The following is a 16,496-nucleotide window of genomic DNA, read 5'->3' on the forward strand; positions in this document are numbered from 1 at the left end:
AGCTGCAAACATCTATGCTGAGCACCTGGTTAGGACATTACATCGTCTCAATCCTGAGAGACTGGGCCCTGAGGGTCAGGATCCAGAGGTTCCTCTTTGAGGGAGGGGTTACTGTCACACGGAGCTTTGCACAAAGTGTGCCAACTGTCATGGCGACGTTGGTTGATCAGATTGCAGAGTCTGACACTTGCCCATTTGTAGTCAGCCAATTAAATTGATGAATGGGCAGGGTTGTGATCAGTTGAGCGGGTTTTGTCTGTCGAACAGCATAACTTTACACCCAATGAGGGCCATTAAGAGAGTTTAGTGGCTCTCACTGGGGTGCCGCCTCCCTTCATTCCCAGCAGAAAGCCAGCTTTTTATCTAGCGTTGTTTCCAAATGACAAATCACTACCTGACTGGGTGGCAGCACATGTCTTAGCCACAAAAATACACTTGGATGGAGCGTGCCTATGTCACCCAACGCCATCTGCAGTGCAAGTGTGAGATGCTGTCTTGTGACAGAGGCAGAGGTTGTAGGAGCAGGTCTAAAAAAAAAAAAAAAAAAAAAGCATGGAATGATCTCCATTTATGTATTTGTGTAATAAGGAGAGACGAAAACCTTGGTGTTCCCGCTGCGGTGATATATGATATATGATCACAGGGAGTTGTCTTGCAACAATTGAAAAATCTCTTTAATCCCTCTCTGAGCCTTGCCGTACTGTATATCACAGTGCTAAGTGGAGTCAGTGTACAAAGTAGGAGGTTCTATTACATCACGCTGATTGCTGGGACGGATTAACGCCTTAGATGCTGTGGTCAATAGTGACTGTCTGATCTAGGTGGTTAAACAGAGTATCAGCATCTAACTATGTAACCAGGATGTTGATTGTTATCATGGGAATCTGTCACGAGCAGTGTAACACAAATGGAAATCCAAGGAAGCAATACAACGGAAGGCCCTGGCGCTAGGGAGAGGGTTCACCTCGTAACACTTATCTGAGGCTGATCCATGCACTCCCTAACCCCTGTGCACCATCGCGTGCCTAAGCCTTGGCTGGCCCTGAACTCATCCTGACTAGTGTAAAGGTCAGCGAATGCTGGTATCACCACTGCAATAAGACAACATGAAGAAGGTAAGACGAACAGGTGTGGAAAGACACAACAAATAGCACTCCAAAGCTTCTCCAGCAGGACAGCAGGAAACTTCTCAGCTGCAACAGAAGTGAACACCTAAGCTTCTCCAGAGACTGTCTCCTTCAAAGTGGACAGTATAGAATAAACTATTGTAGGCCCCCTTCACACGTCCGTGAAAAACGTGCGTGTTTGATCCGTGTCCGTGATACCGAAGACACGGACATACGTACGCCAATGTTATGCTATGTTTGTGTTGACACGTGCGTTTTTCCATACGGTCCGTGTGCGTGATCCGTATGTTTTTCCGTTTTGCACAGATGCATGTCCGTTTTCTGCATGGAACACACACACGCGGACACCATGAAAGTCAATGGTTATGTGCGTACAATACGTGACACGGATGCATCTCTGTATGCTCCGTGTACGTTTTGTGCTTTTTTCTAGCGATGTCGGCCATTCTTTCTTTTTCTGTCTATGTCGGTCAATCTACCTCAGTCCGTCGGTCAGTCTCTCTGTCTGTCTGATGGTCTCTCTCTGTCTTGTCTGTCCCTCTCTCACAGTCTGTGGGTCAGTCTCCCCCTCTCTCATACTTACCAATCACCGGCGCGGCGCTGCATGGCTGTTCACTAAACTCCGGCGGCTTTTCCGCTTTTGAAAAAGCCGGCCGCTCATTAAACAATCTCGTATTCCCTGCTTTCCCTGCCCACCGGCGCCTATGATTGGTTGCAGTTAGACACGCCCCCACGCTGATTGACAGCTGTCTCACTGCAACCAATCACAGCCGCTGGGGGGCGGGACTATACTGTGCAGTTAAAAAAATAAATAATTAAAAAAAAACGACGTGCGTTCCCCCCCCATTTTGATACCAGCCAGGGTAAATCCACACGGCTGAAGGCTGGTATTCTCAGGATGGGGAGCTCCATGTTATGGGGAGCCCCCCAGCCTAACAATATCAGCCAGCAGCCGCCCAGAAATGCCGCATGCATTAGATGCGACTGTTCTGGGACTGTACCCGGCTCTTCCCGATTGGCCCTGGTGCGTTGGCAATCGGGGTAATAAGGAGTTAATGGTAGCCCATAGCTGACACTAAATCCTAGATTAATCATGTCAGGCGTCTCCCCGAGATACCTTCCATGATTAATCTGTAGGTTACAGTTACAAAACACACACACACCCAAAAAATCCTTTATTAGAAATAAAAAACACAAACCAATTCCCTCGTCACCAATTTATTAACCCCAACAAAGCCCTCCATGTTCGGCGTAATCCATGGCTCTCCAGCGTCGCATCCAGCTCTGCTACATGCAGGTGACAAGAGCAGCAGAATACACAGCCACTCCTGTCAGCTCCACGCAGCTAATGAAGGGAATAGCGCGATCAGCTGAGCTGTCACTGAGGTTACTCGCGGCCACTGCTGGATCCTCCAACTGTGACAGCAAGTCTCCCGAGTGACAGCGAAGAAGTCACAGGTAAGTTGCGGTCACGAGTGGAGGATCCAGCTAGCCACGGGTAGCCTGAGTGACGGCAGCGCTAATCGCGCTGCTCAATTCAGTCAGTGCAGGACTCACCGGTGACCGCTAATCAGGACGCGACACAGACAGAGCCACGGCATGATAATGAAGTCGGGTGAAGTTCACCCGAGTCCATTCTCAGCGCGCGACTCTGTCTGCTGTCAGCCGACATGTAGCAACTACATTTTACATCACACACGGACATTACACACGGACAACACACACACACACATCAGTTAAGTTTCACACGCACACACGGACAATACACACGCACACACGGCTAGTATACGCAGTTCACACAGATGCCACACGGACCATAAAAACGGGACACGGACCCGAAAAAAGGCCCGTAACACACGTGTGTGTTTTTCACGGACGTGTGAAGGGGGCCGTAGACATAGGGAGGAGTGAAAAACAGATATTTCTAGCAGAAGGGAGTGGCTGCAGCTGAGAATACAACTACTTGTTAGATCACTGCAGGATAGAAAGGACTCTTAACCCCTTCAGTACCGGATGGAATTAAATAAACTCCAACTCAGAGTAAATGACGAGTGAGCACTAAATAGAATCTGCAATTCACAATACGCTGTGACCTTCTGTTTCCAAATCCCCCCCCCCCCCCGAGATCACATCACGCTGCGACACACTCATCACAGTATCAGAAAAAAATGCCTCAGTCTGAAAGCAACGTCGTAAAAGCTATTCTCTTTCCAGCAAAAGTCATAACAAAAAAACCCCTTTACACGTATTTTATATCACAGCGATTATTCACTTACAAAGGACAAGTAATGCTATAACAGCTGCTGCTTTCCATTCCCCAAAAATGTGTATAGAAGATGATCCATGCACCCCAAAATGGCAGCAAAATACAACTCATCCCATAATAAGCTAAACCTAACACAGTGATATGGGAGGAAGAGGTCACAGCACCGGAAATAAGGAAGGCAGAACTTACAAGTCTCAGAGCTGAAGAGGTTAATGTGTATGGAGCCTGAGCCCAGTAATGGGGAATCTCCACACACCTCCACCTGCAGAGCCGCACACTAGATATATGGCTGCTCTGTGCTTCCAGGACCTGTGATGATGTCACATGGAGGGGAGGAGTCAAGGGTCACATGATCAGCTCCTCAGTGTATGCAGGACTCTGCTGTGCTGGGTGTCATGGTGCTGGATGAGGGGAAGGTTATGTGTGGGGTCAGGAGGGGTTACAGTGTGGATGTAGCAGAGCTGAGTGTGTACGACGTGTGCAGAGCGGAGCTGTGTGAGTATGAGATGTATGAAGTGGAGTCGTGTGTGTATAGAGCAGAGCTGTGTGTCTACGATGTGTATGCGGCGCCCTGTGCCTGAGTCGTCACAAAGAATGGCTGCATGTGTATTTCAATATGTCTAACATGTATTGTCACCTTTAATGAGATTTGGTTTTCTCTGCTGTTCACCACATACACACATTTGCCCACACTCCCTTACTGGGGCTGTTCACCTGAGCTGGTAACAAAGCCCTAGAAGGAGAAAGGGGAGGAGCTTAGATGTGAGGTAAATTCAGAGAGTGGCAGTTGAAATCAGGGTGAGGTATGAGAGGAGTGTAACATGGAGACAGTCCTGTCCTGAGGTAACTTGAAACCTCTGGAGGGGCCAGCTACAAATATGCAGGGTATTAGTCCCTAGGCCACCTGGAAATTCAAGGTCAGTGGCAAACTGAGAGACTGCTATTAGCCTTTTCATAAGGGGCAGTGAAATTGCCCGGGAGCTCAGTGTCGTGATTGAGTCTGGAAACTTCTAGAAAAAACAGTGAGTTCTCCTTCAGGACTCAAGTCGCCTGTTTGCTGAAATGGATTAAAGATCCAGCGTTTCCTTGTCTTGAAAATCCCAGGATTCCAAGACACCTATTCCCAGGTAGGGAAGTAGCGGCAGGAGAAATGCACTACCACCACACAGCAGAGAAGCGAAACTCTCATTGAGGTAGGTCAGATTATCATCATAGTGGAACGCCTGCCTGGAGCCACAGGCTCAGACTGGCTGTGACAGGTTAGAGGAAAGCCGCTCACAAAGCAGGACCCTGAGAACCCCAAAACCCTTTAACTCCTATACAGGGATTTGGAATTACACAGGAACCCGGAGATCACTACCTGTGGAAGGCTGCAGTCCAGATGAGAGTAGTAGTCCGGCAGGGTCAAACCAGCAGTTGCAGAACAGTGACAAAATCGACAGACTAGGATGTAGTGAGGAAACCAAGCAAAGGTCAAATCCAGATCTGGCAGTGAGGTACAAAAACGGCAGGCAGGAGGGTAGTCAGAAAACGGGCAGAGGTCAAAACACAGGAATCACTATACCCAACAGAGTGGGGAACCAGGAATTCAGAAACTATCTCTGGCAGTGACCAGCAGACAGGAGGGGGAATTAGAAGGGTGTGGTGTCTTCCCATTGGCTGTATCTGAATGGTGGTACTTAAGCTGGAAGACACACGCCACCTATAGTCAGCCAGTGGTACTGCAGGTCCCAGGGAAACCCAGCTTAGTGGATGAGCGGAGCCTGCACCCACCGGAGCCACAGGCACTGACTCCTCTCCAATCACCAGGACAGTCCACAGCGGGAACACGGCGTCGCCTGGTGATCAAAGCAAAAGTCGCAGGAACGGGCCCTGGTGGTGACGTGACACATAGTGAATGCTGTAAAGAATGTTCCAGACTATTCTGCAGCCCTTCAGTAAAAGGTAAAAGCTCGCAAATAGATAGGAAAACAACAGCACACACCAACGAAGATCCAGATATAAACGTTCTTTATTTCATCCAACGGTGCAGGTAAAAAGCAGGAGGAGAGCTGGGTGCGGGTCCCCTCAGGACGACGGTCGTTTCGTGCCCAAAAGCACTTCTACGAGTCCATACTGGCTTGCAGGAAACCCTCCCTTTATAAAGGGGATCACCCAGTCTCCATCACCGCTAATAAAAACAAATCAGATTGCAATCAGTACATAAATTGTGCACAGATAAAAACAAACGGTGCAGAATGCATAAGTGACATCCTTATAAAGAGCCTGGAATACAATAATACACCACGTTTTCACACAAAAAAAAATATTTTTTTTATATAAAAAAAATTTTAAGAAAATATTTATAAAAAATATTTACAAAAAGACTGACAAATCGTTTCTATCATTAAATCCTAGGTTCCCTTGTGCCTGATATTTAATGATTAATTTAGCCTCAGTTTGTAATAGTAATTTGTGCAGGTTTCCCGCTTGTGGTGGCAGATTAACTCTTTCCAATCCTGCAAATTTTAGTGAATCTGGATTGCTATTGTGACATTTACGTATGTGAGCAATCAGGCGAGGGGAACCCTTTCCTGAGGAGATAAACTGATAGTGTTCTTTAAATCGGACATATAAAGATCGGATAGTTTTACCGATGTAAAATCTGTTGCAATGACATGTAATCACATAAACCACGAATTTGGTCCTACATGAAATACAATTTTTAACCTCATGAAAAAAAAGGTCCAAAATGTATGGGATTAGATGTCAAATGCAACTGGGAAAAGCGACAATTGCCGCACTTGAAATTGCCCACTGGACATGCTTTATCAAGCCATGTTACCGGACGTTTTTAACCTGTTTTTCACTAAAAGATCTTTTAAGTTGTAAATTAAGTTGTAAATGTAGTTATAAATTGCATTTTTGATTTTTTGATCAAGGGGACCGTATTTAAAATTGAACAAAAACCTTTTTGGTGATTTTTTATTTTTTTGTTTGTTCTCTTCACAACTAGAAGGCCTAATTGGTTTCTCTACGGCTTTTGCTAGAGAGTCATCCAAAAGAGCCTGTGGATATCCTCTCTCTTCCAAACGTAGTTTTTAGATCCATAGCTTGTTCACAAAAAGTTTTTTTATTGTTGTTAATTCTTTTGAGTCTCAAAAATTGACTGAAAGGCAAGGCAGCTTTTGTGTGAAACGGATGTGCACTGTCAAAATGCAAAATCGAGTTAGAAGCAGTAGGTTTTCTAAATACTCTAGTTAGAATTTTCTCTTCCTGGACTGTGATGTTCACATCAAAGAAATTTAAAGAAAAACCTCCAAAAACGTGAGTGAAAGACATATTCATCGTGTTCGAGAGGTTTAAATATTGGACAAAGTCCAAGCAGAGTCGTGTGTGTACGTCCTGTATGGGGCAAAGCCGTGTGTATAGAGCAGAGCCGTGTGTGTACGATGTGTATGCAAGGCCCTGTGTCTGAGTCGCCACAAAGAATGGCTGCATGTGTATTTCAATCTGTATAACATGTATTGTCAGCTTTAATGAGATTTGTTTTTCTCTGCTGTTCACCACATACACACATTTGCCCACACTCCCTTAATGGGGCTGTTCACCACATACACACATTTGCCCACACTCCCTTAATGGGGCTGTTCACCACATACACACATTTGCCCTCACTCCCTTACTGAGGCTGTTCCCCACATACACACATTTGCCCAAACTCCCTTACTGGGGCTGTTCACCACATACACACATTTGCCCTGCTTCCCTTACTGGGGCTGTTCCCCACATACACACATTTGCCCTCACTCCCTTACTGGGGCTGTTCACCTGAGCTGATAATAAAGCTTGTGTGTGCGCCCTAGAATGTGAAAGGGGAGGAGCTTAGGTGTGAGGTAAATTCAGAGAGTGGCAGTTGAAATCAGGGTGAGGTATGAGAGGAGTGTAATATGGAGACAGTCCTGTCCTGAGGTAACTGTGGAAACCTCTGGAGGGACCAGCTACACGCTGGCAGGTATTAGTACCTAGACCACCTGGAAATTCAAGGTCAGCGGCAAATTGAGAGACTGCTATTCACTTTTTCATAAGGAGCAATGAAATTGCCCAGGAGTTCAGTATCATGATTGAGTCTGGAAACTTTAAAAAAAAAACAGTGAGTTTTCCTTCAGGACTCAAGTCACCTGTTCGCTGAAAGGGATTAAAGATTTCCTTGTCTTGAAAATCCCAGGATTTCAAGACACCTATTCCCAGGTAGGGAAGTAGCAGCAGGAGGAATACACTACCACCACAAAGCAGAGAAGCCAAACTCTCATTAAGGTAGGTCAGATTATCATCATACACCTGCCTAGAGCCACAGACTCAGACTGGCTGTGACAGACTAGAGGAAAGACGCTCACAAAGCAGGACCCCGAGAACCCCGAAACCCTTTAACCCCTATATAGGGATTTGGAATTACACAGGAACACGGAGATCACTACCTGTGGAAGGCTGCAGTCCAGATGAGAGTAGTAGTCCAGCTAGGTCAAACCAGCAGTTGCAGAACAGTGACAAAATCGGCAAACTAGGATGTAGTGAGGAAACCAAGCAAAGGTCAAATCCGGATTTGGCAGCGAGGTACTGTATTGCAAATATAAAAATGGCTATTTTTGAGTTTATACATTATGTTATACGATAACATATTGTTTAATCAGACAGACAATGGTTCATGGTTACAAAATCTTGTGTATCCTTAAGGGTTTCTGTGTGTTTGTCTTGAATATACAGGCAGACAATATACCATTGTAGGAGAATCCTTATGATTTACTTTAGTTCAACAATCTGATGTTTTATGGGTTTGCTATATACACAGACACACAATATATCCATTTACCTAGCTCAAATACCTGATGTGTATTCTTGGGAGATTTGAATGTCTGTGGGTTTATTACCCCATTGTCTGATGTGTGGTGTATCTCTGATTCATCTATGCCCAATGACTGGCCATCAAAGGGCATGGATCAATAAGACTACAACACATTAACTCTAAGGCTTGTAATATTGTTGAAAGCCTCTATAAGATCAGATGAAATATAGCATAGACAGAAGCTCATGAACCTGTACCGAGACGTCCGGTCAGTGTTGGGATTTCCAGGAGTTCTCTGTCCTTGGTGTGCTTCTGATTCTTAATGTTCCAGGCAGATGATATTCAAAGCTCCTTGGTGATTGTAAGTATTTAACTGTACTTAACCTTTGTACGTTCAATATACAAAAGTGTACGCAATATCATACTTTTCCTTTAAGTTTGTATTTTATATTAACCTTTATAATAAAATTACTTAATTGCCTTCTTTAAAGCCGTATCTGAACCTTAGTGTTAAAAATATAGCAAAACAGGTACAAAAACGGCAGGCAGGAGGATAGTCAGAAAACGGGCGAAGGTCAAAACACAGGAATCACTATACCGAACAGAGCGGGGAACCAGGAAGTAGAAATTCAAAAACTATCTCTGGCGATGACTAGCAGACAGGAGGGGGAATTAGAAGGGTGTGGTGTCTTCCCATTGGCTGTAGCTGAATGGTGGTACTTAAGATGAAAGACACACGCCACGTACAGTCAGCCAGTGGAACTGTAGGTCCCAGGAAAACCCAGCTTAGTGGATAAGCGGAGCCTGCGCCCACCTGAGCCACAGGCACTGACTCCTCTCCCATCACCAGCACTGTCCACAGCAGGAACACGGCGTCGCCTGGTGATCAAAGCAAAAGTCTCAGGAACGGGCTCTGGTGATGACGTGACACATAGTGAATGCTGTAAAGAATGTTCCAGACTATTCTGTAGCCCTTCAGTAAAAGGTAAAAGCTCCCTGCCCTGTCTCTGGCTGAATTATTCTCTGCTGCCTCATCCCTTCTTTAAAGGGACCCTGTCACCAGATTTTTCCCTATGCAACTAAAATTACCGCCTTCTGCAGCACCTGGGCTGCATTCTAGGAAGGTGCTTTTTTGTATCTGGCCCCCTTTTCAGACCGCAAAAACAACTTTATAAAATATTACCTTTTTGTATGTAAATTTTATCGGTGGGCCTAAAGGGCGGGCTCTTTCTCCTTCGTTCCCCCGCCTGCCGCTGTTCGCCATCCCCGTGTTGATTTGAATTGATGACAACGGTCCCGTCATCCTCCACGCTGTGCTGAAGTCTCGCGCATGCGCCGTTATCGTAGGCCACTATCGCGGGCCTGTGCACAAACTATCCCCTCGTGCGCGGCGGAGGATGTATTTGCGCAGGCACGAGATTATGGGCTTGTACTAGCATGACGCTTGTGAGGTCATGCACAGCGCCGCCCATAATTTTGTGCCTGAGCAAATACTTCCCGGCACACGCGAGGTGATAGTTTGTGCACAGGCCAGAATCTCTACCGGACGCAGGTCCCCTATGCTCCCTATGGGTCCTCTGACCGACTCACCTTAAGTATCCCTTTGGGGAACATCCTGCAGCACAGGGCCTGTCCTTATGCCAGTTAAGAATATATATGCTCGCCACCTGGTAATACACAAGCCTACAGCAAGTACAGGAGACCGTTGCTGCCTAACAGGGCATTCCCTGCTACCTCCAAACAGATCCTGTCTAGGATATTGATATCAATACCAACTGTATACCTCCTCCACTATTTTCTGACAGGCTGTTTTCTATTGGATCAAACAGGTGATATGACTGTATAGTACTTACTGGGCTCTTGACCCCTACCCGGCAGTTTTGGACTGTGGTCCCCTACCCCCGTAGAACACCACTGTTCGATACATCTGGCAACACCCACCGGCTGACTTTGATATTCCGTTATATGGTCACAGTGCTCACACTTACTTCCTTATCTTTTCTGTGATGACCCACATCGTTCCTTGTCGGTGCAATCCGTATTCTAATCTCTAATCCCTTAGTCTGATATAACTCTCGATAAAGGTCCCATCGAGACCGTAACGTTGAGACAGTGAGTTGAGCAGTGTGTGTACAATGCTTGTGGATCGGAGCCATTCGTGTACAAAGTGTACGGAGAGAAGCAAAGCCATGTTTGTACGACATGTTCGGAGTGGACTCGCACGTGTATGACATATACACAAACCACCCCAACTCATTTCTGTGTGGCTCTGTCTCGTTCATCAGGATGATAATGAATAAGATTAAACATATATAGAAAAATTTATTATCAAAGCAACCAAACTTTGAGACATCAGTAATGCACTAAGGGTCTTTCCCATGAAGACAAATGCAAGAAACATACTAAGATTACGGAATATAAATTGATACATCATAAAAATATGTATAAGTATAAAAGTAAAACATTTTCACATTATTCTCTTAGTTAATTATGACATATTATTATGTCATATGTCGGCTCCCTGTGTTTGATTTTGGCTCACAATAATGAAAACACAGTGACCGCATGTAACAGACATGCAGTCTGATAGCCAGTGAATCTACCGGCTGGATCACACTGTGTACCACCATTGCATTAGTAAAGGACGAATGTGCAGGAGAATTCATCGGGACAAACATCTCCTACAGTATCGCGTGGGCTATTTCTTAGGACACGGGACTTCTTCTCTCTATCAGCATTTCTTTCACCAAGTAAGTGATATGATTTAACCACAGGCTTTATTAATAATGTCCTCTATCTAGCTAATATATATTGGTTTTTTTTATTTTGGCATTTATAGCCATGGCCTGGGGGTGTGCACTGTTCCGTCCATCCATCAATAAGCACCTACTGTGATCACGGGGCACCAATGAGTTGCAATGACAGACTTGGGTCTGCTGAAAAAATGACTGGCATTACTTTATTTTTCAGCGTATAAGACGACTTTTTAACCCCTGAAAATCTTCTCAAAAGTCGGGGTTCGTCTTATACGCCGGGTGTCGTCCTATACGGCGGTGCACAGTGCCGTCATTTACACAAAATAAAAGATATTCTCACCTGTCCACCATGCCCGCGGTGCCTCCAGCTGTTTCTTTCAGTCTGCAGGAACACAGACCCCTCCGTGATCGTGTCCAGTGTACGCAGCGGCCACTGCAGGATTTCGTCATGGCTTTACGGTGCCACAAAGCATTCAACTACTGCAGTAAAGCGCTGATAGTAGCGGCGGCCCTGTGTATTGGATGTACTTTACTGCAGTCGACATCCTGCATCCTGTATATATATATAATATATCTCAAACTCTATATTTTAACTGGAAAAGTTAGCGGTCGTCTTATACTCCCAGTCGTCTTATACGCCGGAAAATACAGTAATTATAATCTGCAATATTGTGGTATAGCTATGTATAGAGTAGTATGCAAACGTTTGGACAACCCTGGTCAAAATTACTGTTATTGTGAACAGTTAAGCAAGTTGAAGATGAAATGATCTCTAAAAGGCATAACGTTGAAGATGACAGATTTCCTTTGTATTTGAGGCAAAAAAAACATTTAAAAGATGAAAATAACAAACAAAAAAAGGAAAATGGTCTGATGCAAACGTTTGGGCACCCTGCATGGTTAGTACCTAGTAGCATCTCCTTTGTCAAGTATCACAGCTTATAAATGTTTTTGTAGCAGCCAAGAGTTTGTCAATTCTTGTTTGAGTGATTTTCTTCTATTCTTTCTTGGAAACATCTTCCAATTCTGTGAGATTCCTGGCTAGTCTTGCATGCACTGGTTTTCCTTGGAGACGCCTTCCAGTTTTGTGACATTTCTGGCTCGTCTTACAAGCACTGCTCTTCCTTGGAGACATCTTCCTGTTCTGTGAGATTCCTCGCATGTCTTGCATGCACTGCTCTTCTGTGAGCTTCCAGGCTTGTCTTGCATGCACTGCTCTTCCTTGGAAAAGTCTTCCACGTCTGTGAGATTCCTGGCTCATCTTGCATGCACTGATCTTCTTTGGAGACGTCTTCCAGTTCTGTGAGATTCCTGGCTCGTCTTGCATGCACTGGTCTTTTGAGGTCTAGCCACAGATTTTCAATAATGTTCAGATCGGCGGGTAGTGAGGGCCATTGTAAAACCTTCAGCTTCCGCCTTTTGAGGTTGTTTATTGTGCATTTTGAGATGTGTTTAGGATCATTATCCATCTGTAGGAGTAATCTTTTCACCTTCAGCTTTTTTATAGATGGTGTTATGTTTGCATCAAGAATTTGTAAAAAATTTCATTGAATCTATTCTTCACTCTACCCGTGAAATGTTACCATTTGCTGCAACACAACCCCAAAACACGGTTGATACAACCCCATGTTTGACGAGATTTTCTTTTCCTGAAATTCTGTGCCCTTTTTTATCTACACATTCTTTTGTTCATTGTGGCAAAAGAGTTTGATTTTAACCTCATCGGTGCAAGGCACTTGTTTCCAAAATGCATCAGGCTTGTTTAGATGTTTTTTTTTTTGTTTTTTTTTTTAAACATCTTTTTATTAAATTTTAACCTAATTTCTTTTACAATCTGCTCTTATACAAAGAGCATTTCATTTCTGCTCTTATACAAAGAGCATTTCATTGCTGACATTATAATCAAAACAGTCCCGCCCACCCCTCCCCCCGCTCTGCGTGCGACCAGAAGCAACTTAAAATGGTAACTTATGTAATTGGTATGTGTCCATTGAGCAGTTCAAGAAGGTACCAAGAGGTCTGTCCAAACTGAGATTTAAGTCTATCCTTAAGCACTGTAGCCAAGTTAGGTATAAATAAAGACCATGTTTCAAAGAAACGCTTAGTCAACTTCTCCTTATTCGACAGTGCATCCAGCCAGTCCATTTTGAATATGAACATTAGTTTTGTTTGGATAAACGCTAGAGAGGGTGCTTCAGGATTTACCCAGAGATGTAGGATACTTTTCCTAGTGGCCGAGGCCCAAATAGTTAACAATGCCCTGGTACCTCTCGGAAGACTTTGTTGAGCCTCCTCCAACATGTTAAAAATCGCCCACTGTGGTGTCAGAGCAAACTGAATATTGTATGTGTTTTGTAAGACTGAGTGAACGCTTCTCCATACTCCCTGTATCTGAACACAGTCCCATAAGTGGTGAAACAGGTCAGTGTCTCTTATGCCACATTTAGAACAAGAGTATAAGGCACTTGTGTCCATTTTTGATTGAATTTTTGGAGTAATATATGCTCTATGTAGAATCATCAAGGCCATATCTGTGTAGCTACTGGACGACAGAAATTTACGTTGCAACAGCGTGGCTTGTAAAAAATCCTTTACCTCGAACTCTGGCATGTCTACCTTCCATTTTGCTGGACCTGTTGTTTTCCCCTCCCATGTCCAAACTGTACGCAACATTGAATAAACCTGACTAGTCGAGGACGCCTGGCTTCTTGCCCTCCTAAGAAAGTTATCCACACTTCCTCCAAGATCTCCCTTTGGCTTGTCAACAAGATATTTTTGTGCCAAGCTACGCGCCTGAAGAAAAAAAAAAGGCTGACCCACAAAAGCTGGAAATCGGTGTGCCGCCTTCTCGGAAGAAAGCAACGACCAATCAGGCTCCATTAGATCTGCAGCATAAGCACAACCCTGCATTGACAATGTTTCATAAATCCTCGGAGGGCGACCCTGGAGGAATCTCGGATTTCCAATAAAGGGTTGAAATGGGGAACTTGAAGTGTTAATTTTACCAAGTTTCCTCACCTTCCTCCACGTTAGTATAGTATGCCATAGTGTTGGATGATCCCTAACCTCACTCGGTATTTCCTCCTTCCCTAAATGCAGCAATGCTGTTAACGAGACTTGTGAACATAGCTGTTGTTCCAATTGTACATTGGCAAAGTGAGATACCCCTCGCACCCAGTCCACCACATATCTAAAATTTGCTGCTAGATTATATCTGCCCAGATCTGGAAGATTTATGCCCCCTGCCCCTTTTGGTAATTGAAGCTTGATTAAGCTGATCCTAGTACGCCCCTTGTGCCCCCAAATGAATTTTCCAAAGGATGAATTTAGTAGCTTAATATCTGATTTGCGTAGAAGCAACGGGAGAGTCTGAAATAAGAACATTATTTTGGGGAATGCTACCATTTTAATTAAGTGACATCGACCCGAAAAGGATATTTTCAGATGTTTCCAAGATTGGAGTAGATGTATTAATGAATTTATAAGAGGCTTATAATTAATTTGATATAGTAACAAGGGGTTTGCTGGGAGCTGAATCCCCAAATATTTAATGGACCTGGTACACCACTGGAAGGGAAATAAGTTATCAATTTTACCCGATTTGTACATTGCCAATGCCTCAGTTTTTTTGTAATTTACTCTGAAGCCTGAGGCCTTTCCAAAATTATTCAATGTGTTCATTATCTCTGGAATCGCTTGAGAGGGATTGGCAATAAACAATAAAATATCATCGGCAAAAGCCAAAAGTTTAATTGTTGTCCCACCGACTCTCATGCCCTGAAATATTGCTAAATTATGTAGGGCCCTCAAGATTGGGTCCAGAGCCAAATTAAACAATAAAGGTGACAAGGGACACCCCTGCCTCGTTCCCCTCTGTACCTCAAATGGCTCAGAGAATGTATTATTTATAGATAGTCTGGATTTGGGGTCTGTGTATATCATCTTGACTGCTTCGCAAAACCAGGATCCCACCTGGCGACATGCCAAAAGATTATGTAAATAGGCCCAAGAGACCCTGTCAAAGGCCTTGTCCGCATCAAGGCTAACTACTATATGTTTGGTACATCTATGCTTCCTGCTATAAGAGATAGCCCCAATAGTCGTCCTGATGTTATAGGTGATGGATTTCCCATGCACGAATCCCGTTTGGAAGGGCAGAATAAGATCTGGAATCACTTGTTGTAATCTACCAGCTAGTATTTTAGTAAAGATTTTAAAATCAGAGTTGAGTAATGAGATGGGTCTGTATCCCTCCACCTGTAGTGGGTCTTTTCCTGGCTTAGGTAATACTATAATGTTTGCCTCATTGAACCTGTCGGGAATTATTCTATCTGTGACTATCTTATTATACACTGCACATAGATGAGGACCGATAGAGGCTCCCAAGATCTTATAATATTCGTTACTAAATCCGTCGGGCCCTGGGCTTTTGGCTAGTTTAAGAGTGCCAATAGTTTTTACTATTTCTGAAATATTTATAGGGGCGTTTAGTACTACTCTTTGTTCCTCTGTCAAGATGGGCGCTACGGTACCATGGATAAAATCAGCTTCCCCGTCAACCTCCCTCGGTTCCGCTTCATACAGCGAGCCAAAGAATGCCCTGAACTCCTCCACTATTTCCTCATTTTTTGTTACCATGGTACCATCTTTCTTTTTAATTTTGTTGATTCTAGTGGTGGTTCTAAAGGGTTTGGTTAAAGAAGCTAGTAATTTCCCAGGTTTGTTGCCCCATTTAAAGTATTTATGTTTCTGGTAGTCCAGGTTACTAAGTGCCATCTCATGGGCCAAGGTGTCCGCCGCCTCCTTGGCCTCTAAGAAATGTTGTTTTGTCGTATCCGTGTTGTTATTTTTAAAATCTTTATATGCCTGCGTGAGAAGTTTTTGTGCTGATATAGTTTGTTCCAGGAGCTTTTTTCTCTTATGGCTGACATATGATATTATCTGACCTCTTACTACTGCCTTGGAGGCAGCCCAATACAAACCAGCGTCCCCACTATGCTCGTGATTATCCTCATAAAAGCTCCAGTAGTTTTGTAAAGAAGCTTTGAAATCCTCAGATTGATATAAATATGAAGGAAACCTCCACCTTCCTTCCCGTAGTATTGTGGTAGACAACAACAAATTAAAAGTAACCGGTGCATGATCCGAAATACAGATGTCTAGGATGTTGGAGGAAAGTAAATGTGGCGTCAGTGCTGGGCTTAGTAGCCAATAGTCAATCCGTGTATGTAAGTCATAGACATGTGAATAAAATGTATAATCTTTATCTATTGGGTGCTGCATGCGCCATGTGTCTATTAGTCCCAATTGATTGACGAGATATTGCAAACCACTATGGAGCGCCAATAGAGGAGATGGCTGGGGACTTGACCTGTCTAAAATTCCATCATGAGCCTCATTGAAATCTCCGCCTACAATTAAATTAGTCATATCCCAACCTGTGATACTTTCGATCAATCTGGCTCTGAACTGTGGATCAGGAATATTTGGTGCATATATGTTTGCTAAGTTGTAGATAGTGCCCT

The 16,496-nt window shown here is 44.1% G+C and overlaps 2 protein-coding genes across 2 annotated transcripts in view; both read right to left on the minus strand.

Moving 5' to 3' along the window:
• The window catches only part of LOC142310572 (oocyte zinc finger protein XlCOF29-like), a 33,423-nt gene extending 29,757 nt beyond the window's left edge, over positions 1-3,666 (minus strand). Inside the window, exon 1 of the mRNA XM_075348091.1 lies at positions 3,583-3,666. The gene's annotated coding sequence lies outside the window, so the exon portion shown is untranslated. The remainder of the gene's footprint in view (positions 1-3,582) is intronic.
• Positions 1-16,496, minus strand: part of LOC142312344 (uncharacterized) — a 122,728-nt gene that overhangs the window by 77,193 nt on the left and 29,039 nt on the right. The gene's annotated exons all lie outside the window — the stretch shown is intronic.

Source organism: Anomaloglossus baeobatrachus, chromosome 5 (assembly GCF_048569485.1).
Source record: "Anomaloglossus baeobatrachus isolate aAnoBae1 chromosome 5, aAnoBae1.hap1, whole genome shotgun sequence".
Lineage (NCBI taxonomy): Eukaryota > Metazoa > Chordata > Amphibia > Anura > Aromobatidae > Anomaloglossus > Anomaloglossus baeobatrachus.